At 44.8% G+C, this 7,698-nt stretch overlaps 1 protein-coding gene across 5 annotated transcripts in view; it reads left to right on the top strand.

Moving 5' to 3' along the window:
* The window catches only part of Cmc2 (C-x(9)-C motif containing 2), a 28,643-nt gene that overhangs the window by 789 nt on the left and 20,156 nt on the right, over positions 1–7,698 (top strand). Inside the window, exon 1 of one of the 5 annotated variants that reach the window (XM_039098177.2) lies at positions 24–170. The exons of the other annotated variants lie outside the window; for them this stretch is intronic. The gene's annotated coding sequence lies outside the window, so the exon portion shown is untranslated. Of the gene's footprint in view, positions 1–23; positions 171–7,698 lie in introns of those variants that run through there. 5 annotated transcript variants of the gene reach the window in all.

Here is a 7,698-nt window from a genome sequence, read left to right as displayed (position 1 = left end):
TGGCAGTGCGACCTTGGGTGCGCGCCCGCCTCGTCGAGTGCGCACCACCCTTCCGTAGAACTTTGGAGATGCGTGACACTGAGGGCGCAGTGAGCTAACTGTTCTGGATGGCTACTAATCGAGGGAGCTGCCGGCAAAGTCACTTTACTGAAAAGTCACTTAACTGGCTGGTGAGGTGGATATCTGTAAAGATCTCCCACAGTGCACTTGGCAAGGAAAGTAATGTTTAGGGTTATAGGCTTCGAGGACGACTGTGAGTGTTTTCACAGTAGATGTATGTAAAGTCGAAATATTAGAAGCTCTGTTAAAACTTGGCGAAATCAAGCAAAATCCCAAACAAGGAGGGTATGGTGGTGCATGCCTCAATTCCAGCTCTGGGGAGGAGGTGGAGGCAGGAATTAGGAGTTCAAGGCCACCCTCAGATACATAGAGAATTTGAAGCCAGGCTGCAATGAATACATGAGACCCCGGGTCGGTAACAAAACACACTTTAAACGTACAGGACTTGGCTTTGGCAAAGGCATTCCCATGTCATCCTTTCTGTCTTGTACATTCAGGCCTTGGCATTTGGTCGATCGAAGTGAAAACAAGCCTTTTCATTTCCAGTGTTAAATGTCAACATTCAGCAGACATTTATTGGGCATTTGTTTGCACTTTCTAGACTACTCCCTCACAAGCTTCTGTTCTATCACCTGTGTGCAGACTGATTTCTTTTGTTCTCTGAAATTCCCCTGGTCTTAGCAGACTGCTTACCTGCCTACCTGGTTCTAGTAAGAGATTGTTTCAGATGATGCAGAGGACATCTATTCTTTTGAGAAGTTTAGTGGAATTCAAAAGTAGTAAGCAATGGGACTGCTATCTTTTCCAAGGGTGATAGTTGAGATGTGACTGTGTGTACATACGTGCGTGCGTGCGTGTGTGTGTGTGTGTGTGTGTGTGTGTGTGTGTGTGTGTGCGTGTGTGTGTGCGTGTGTGTGTGTGCGCGTGTGCCTGCCTGCCTGCCTGCCGGAGTGCCCAACTGTCTGTCCGTCTGTCTGTCTGTCTGTCCGTCTGTCAGAAGATGCTCGCTGGCGTTAGTTTTCTCCTTCCACCATGTGGGTTTTGAAGACTGAATTCAAGTCCTCATGCACTTGCTGGCCTTAATTAGTGTATGTGTGGGTTTGTATATGTTACTTTTGGTATGAGGGCCGACCCCAGTCCAGTCAAATGTCAGGCTCTATCTCTCTCTGCCTTACAGATTTGAGACCTGGTTTCTCCTTAACTGTGTTAGCCTGCTGTTTTGGCTAGGTTGGTTGGACATGAGCACCCTTGGGGGTCTGCCTGTCCCTGTCTCCTCATTAAGGGTTGCAGATGCCCAAGGCAGAGCAAGAGCTTTCCCCACCAAATATCTCCCCAGCTCCTTGCTTATTATAAAGCATTAGAAATGGCAACTGTAGTGTAAGTTTCTTTCTTGGGCAGCCATAGTAGCAAAATCTTTCTAAAAGAAACACAGATGGCATTAAAATAGGGATATCACCTGTTATAATGCCCTCTGTTGTTAGCATGCATTTCCCCATACTAGAGTCTCTTTATTTAAAAATGTGACTCCTGGTGCTAAAGCAAGGAACTTGTTTGATGAGGTTGGGTGTTTAGGGCTTAGGTTAAATAGTGTTCTTCCTGCCAAGAGTGGAAGAAAACAAAATTAGCATTTTATTCTTTGAAACAGCCACCTAGGATAAGCAATGAGAAGAGCCCAGTTTTATTTCTCAGTTAAATATAAAATGAAAACAATTTTTCTTTTTTCTGGCTAGCACTGTAGTAACATACATATTTTAAGTAAACTTTTTTGTCATGGAGGGAAGAAAATACATGTACTTGGGTGTGTTTGTGTTTGTCTGTGATATGCATATATAGATTCGAAGCCAAATGCCATCTCAGGTATGGATACTTAGTAACTTGTGGTAGGATTATGTCCAGATAAATGCACTGAAAGTCAAACTTTACATCAAAACTTCATTTAAAGGGCAAGGCGAGGCAGTCCAGCGGCAGGCGCTTGGCTAGCAGGACACGTGGCCCTTGGTTTGACCCTCAACTCTGAACAGACAATGCATCTGGTGTTACTAATGGACTGAATACAGTAGTTTCCCTGGATTATGCCACCAGACCCAGAATGTCTAAGGTGGAGCAGAATCTCCTCACACAAACCCTCTTTAAATAAAATATTGCATTTATTATGACGCATAGATATGCATTTTTCCAGACATGAAAAGAATGTCAAAACAGAAAACACAGAGCTTCAAAGAATAATAGCCGTCCAGCGTACCTACCAGCCTGCGCTGTCCACTGTACCTACCTGCCTGCACAGGTAGTTTCTCTACACTGTGTGACTCAAGAGCCAGGACTGGTCACCACTACCGACCACCAAGAGACAGCAGTGACCTGCATTGCTAGCTTATGAAAAGCTTAAGATTTGAACAACAGGTCCTAAATGCATCTCATCTGTCTATGATGATGAAATTGAGAAATTATAAGGTGGGCCATCAGAAGTTGGAGACCATATGTCCGCCTTGCTAATTAAATAGCTCAGAACATCTTAAGTTTGTGTTTGACCTATAAAGGAACAAATTTGAGGGCTGCCTGATCAAAATGTACAAAAATATTTTGACAAGTACATTTTTGAAGTGAAACATTCAAGTCGTTTTCTAGGTGGCAAATCTGTATTTTCAGAAAATACAAGTGAGATGAGAACAAAATTAACTATGCTCTGTTATAGTATCGCACACAGTAGATGTTGGTGCTTACCGCCGTAACAGTAGCTGATGGCTTATGTAGATGAGTGATATTAAACTTCATGCTTCTTTTTTTAAAGATTTATTTATTATGTATACAGTGTTCTGCCTGGAGATATGCCTGTACACCAGAAGAGGGCGCTAAGATCCCATTACAGATGGTTGTGAGCCACCATGTGGTTGCTGGGAATTGGACTCAGGACCTCTGGAAGAGCAGACAATGCTCTTAACCTCTGAGCCATCTCTCCAGCCCCAAACTTCATGTTTCTGAGTAAGAGCACTGACTGTTCTTCCAGAGGTCTTGAGTTCAATTCTAAGCACCCACATGGTGGCTCACAACCATCTGTAATGGAATCTTATTCCTTCTTCTGGGGTACATGAAAACAGCACTCAGATACATAGAGATGATAATAATAATAATAATAATAATAATAATAATAATAATAATAATAAATACAACCTGTAGTCAGTGCAGAGCAAACAAAATCTGAACTTGGCTGTGTTTCCATTTTCCATTTCAAACACTTAGCTGAGTGGTGCAGGCTGACTTGTGGTCTCTAGCTGTGGTGCAGGTGTATGTTTGGTAGTTACTGAATTGAAAAGGCAGTGGTTAAAATTGCAGCTTAAGGTAGGGGCTTTGCTTTAGTCCTTGGGCTTTCTTTGGTATTCATTGGAAATGGAGTGGGTAGTTAAGTTCCAGAAATAAATACATATTTCTCAGTTTTTTTAAAATAAAAAGTTATTAAATATATAATGTTATTAAATAATGTTTAGATGTTGCCTTTGGTCCTCTCCCTGGCTGAAGGTGTCTTAATGGCAGGTCACAGTGCCTGGCTGTGGCTCCCAGTCAGCCATGGGGTCACAAGGGAAATCTCTACAGTATCTGTTGCCGGTGCCTTTGGATGTTGTGGTTTTGTACCCCATCATGTCTACACAATGCCCTTCTGTGTATCCTGCTTACGTGTGAAGAAAAGGAGGAAGGCGATTACTCTAGAGAGGAGACTCAGTCAGCCTGCTGAGGAGACAGGTACGCCTTTCCAACATGCTCAGAGACTACGGCGATCCTACATGTAACAGGTGTTTATGGCAGCCATGGCTGATGGCTGCGCTTCAGAAAGCATCACAACTTTCATACTATTGAGGTCACTGTGGGCAATAGCTACTGATATTGACTGCTGAAGCTTTTAAGGAAGCATTGCACAGGGTAATTGTGGATTAGAACTACTTACCAGAACAGATATTTAGTGTTGATGAAGCCTGCTTGTTCTGGAAGCATATCCCAGTGGGTATGCTCATCCAGAGTGCAAGATAATCCTGGGACTCAAAGACCATGTAACTCTGCATTTGGGAGGGAATGTGGCGGGGTTCAAACTAAAGCCTTTCTCACCTCCCATCTGGAGAATCCTAGAGCATTCAAGAATGAGCCAGCGCACACGTCCGGTTTTCTATTGCCATAACAAGACAGTGGATGACATCATCTGTGAGTGAGGATTGGTTTCTGAACTGTTTTATTCCACAAGCTAGAGATATCATAGGTAAAGCAGCATCCCATTCACGATCCTTCTGATTCCAGATGATGCTCCAGGCACTGATGGCAGCTGGTTGACATGCATCCTGGTGTGAAAGGGCACCTGCTACTGACACTGCCATGCTTTCCCTACCAATGGACCACGGTGCGATAGCTGCTTCTGAAGCACACAGTTCACACCAGGCATCTACCCAAGCTGAGGAAGCCATGGAGTCTTTCCAAACACTCCTAGGGGTTTGGAAAGGTACCCAGTGTGCTATCCAGAACGTTGCTGCTGCATGAGGAGAAGTCACCCAGCAGTGTGCGAACTGCTTCTGGAAGAGCATTCTGAAGATGTGAGTCCACTCAAAGGCTTTGACTAAGATGCTGTTGATATGGTCAGTAACAAGGGAAACGGCTGGAATTGAACATCAATGGGGAAGACATTCATGAGATTGTCAGGATGAAGACTGATGGAAATACAGGAAGAGAGAAGGAAAGCAGTTGAAACAGAGGAAGAAGTCATTATGCCTAAGGCACCAAAAAAATTCACAGCCAAGAAACTGGCAGAAGCATTTGCTACTAGTAGCCGGGTCATGCAGATGCTAGAAGATGTGGACGGCCATAGCAAGAGATTTGTGAGTGCTGACAGACTGATACAGGATGCGTTTGCTTGGTGTAGAGAAATACATCTCAAAACCCAGAAAGTGGGAAGTCAGAATGGCATTTTCCTGTAAAACACGATGTTTACTAACAGTAACTATCATTACCTCTGCCTTCCACAAGCTTTTCTTGAGCCTCAACAGAAGACATCACTGATGCCCAAGTCTCTAGCCTCTTATAGAGCTTAGATCATAGTTCAGTGCTGCAGACTCCTGCGGCCCAGTGCACTTCAGAGTGTATATGTTAATGGTGAGCACCCACAAAGCCGTTCAGTTTTCACTTTCAGTGCAACATCCAGCGATAACCAATGTAACCAGTACTGCGTTATAAAATAGACTTACAGCTTTTGATTTTCTGTAAATGTTCACATTTGTGTGCTGTGTTTGTATCTGAACGTAGGGCCTGTGGAGTCCAGTAAAGATATCAGATCTGGGGCTGGAGTTCCCAGGGGTTGGGGACCTCCTGATGTGGATGCTGGGACCTGGACCTGGGTCATGAGCTCTTGCGTTGAGTGTCTTTTTAGGGGGCTTCATTAACTTAACTATTCTTATACTTCTGCGATAGAAGTATTTGTTCAGGTCTTTTGCCCATCTCATGGCTCTTATAAATTGGATCGTTTTACTGAATTGTAGACCTTTTTATATTCTTAGATAATAGTCTACAAATCTCTTTGTGGTTTCTTTGTTTTAATAGATTGTAGTTTCTAGAGTAGTTTTAGGTTTGTAGTGAAACTGATCAGAAATTACAGAGATTCCATCCATACCCTGTTTCCTCAACCTGCGCAGAGCTGTCAGTCTGGAAACTCGAGCTGTAGTGTGCTATATATAGCTGATGACATAGTCGTCTCATCACCACCTGTCTTAGGGTTCAACTGCTGTGACAGACACAATGACCAAGGCAACTGTTATAAGGATAGCATTTAATTGGGGCTGGCTTACAGGTTCAGAGGGTCAGTCCGTTATCAACAAGATCGGAGCATGGCAGCATCCAGCAGGAGGAGCTGTGAGTTGTACATGTTTGAAGGACTCTAGGAGAAGGTTGGTTTCCAGGCAGCTAGGATAAGGGTCTTAAAGCACACGCCCACAGTGACATACTTGTTCCAACAATGCCACACCTCCTAATAGTGCCACCCTTTGGGCCAAGTATAGATAAACCATCACACCACCCCAGTGGAAAAAATCAAAATTTAATGTTTTAAAATTACTTCTCTTTATTTTTGTATGTTGCCACATGAAGACAGCTCCAGGGACCCACCTGACTGGGGAGCTGAGGGAATAAGGAAAAGACAGACACAGAGACAAGAAAGCGGGGTCGGGTGGTCTGGGCTCTTGGCTGGAGAAACAGCGTCCTCCCCTAACTCTTACTGCATGTAGCTGAGTCAGGGGAGACCGTGGGTGATTGCATGCAGAGAGGGAGACAGGGTTATGGTGAGCAGCTGGAACCAGGGGACAGGCTGAGCTAATCTCTATAGGAGCAGTCTGTCGGGGAGGTGGGGTGAGCTATGGTAGACATTTCTTCCCACACTAGCGATATCCACACACAGTCCAGAGGGGAGGCTTTGCCATTTTCTCCATGGGTCTGAGGGTATGGAGTCCTAGATATGGCTGTGACTGTCAGTGAAACATTTCCCTGGGACTTAACTCACTCGGGGCTTCCTCTGCATCTACAGTGTATGCATGTGTGTGGGCACGTGCGTGCCGTGGTGTGTGTGTGGCTTCTGAGAGTTCTCTCACGGCGTGGGTCCTGGGGATGGAAACTTGGGCCACCAGGCTTAGCAGCAATGCCTTTATCAGCCGAGCCATCTCGCCAGCCTGGGACTTCATTTTCTTAACCGTGTTCTCTAAAGTGCAAAAGGTTTTAATTTTGGCGAGATAATAAAAATTTTACGGATGATCCTTTGATTTACCTAAGAACTCTTTGCCCAATGTCATGCTTTTGTTTTTTTATTTCCCTCCCTTCCCTGTAGTAAAATACGCTTAACGTAGAACGTGCTATCTTACCCATTTCCAGGCTGGTGCTGAACAGGTTAATGTATAGCGGCCACACCATCTTTGGTGGCACCTTTGCGTGTGTCTGAGAAGGACCTGTCCCTTCCACAGCTCCCGTGCCCTCAGCCTAGCAGCCCCCGCTTTATGTTTGCATGTGGACCAAGTATTTCAGGCAGTGCTGTTGCCACTGTGGGCTTTGTCTTGAGAATATTTTCTTCAGCATTATATCCCCAACCTCATCCATGTTGCAGCATGTGGTGACTTTCCTCATAAGGCTCAATGCTAGTCCAGTATTGTGGCCGAGGGAGAGCTTGCCTGTTGGTCTGGGTGGACATTTGGTGTTTGTTTTGCTGTTGGGAGTAATCAGCTGTGCATGTGGGTGTCTTGGTATCTCAAGACCCTGCCTGCACTTCTTTGAGGGGTGTTTCTATTTTTATTTTTCCCTTTAAAAAAACATTTCTTTTCTATGCATGAGGGCTTTCCCTGTGTAAGGTTTGTGTAATGCTTGCAGAGGGTAGATGCTGGCATTGGAAGCCCTGGAACTAGTGTTATGTGCTTGTGAGCTGCCATGGGTTCTGGGAACTGAACCCAGGTCCTCTGCAAGAGCAGTCAGTGAACTGCTGGTTCTTATCTTTCCTAGTTTGAGACAGTCTTGATATGTGATCTAGACTGTCATCAGATTTGTTGGGAACTGTGTCAGATTGGCCTTAAGCTCGATCTCCTGCCTCTGCCTCCTGAGTGCTGAGTTTGCAGACTTGGGCCCCTGTGGGGT

Source organism: Rattus norvegicus, chromosome 19 (genome assembly GCF_036323735.1).
Source record: "Rattus norvegicus strain BN/NHsdMcwi chromosome 19, GRCr8, whole genome shotgun sequence".
NCBI classification, from domain to species: Eukaryota; Metazoa; Chordata; class Mammalia; order Rodentia; family Muridae; genus Rattus; species Rattus norvegicus.
This window is presented reverse-complemented; position numbering and strand designations above follow the sequence as displayed.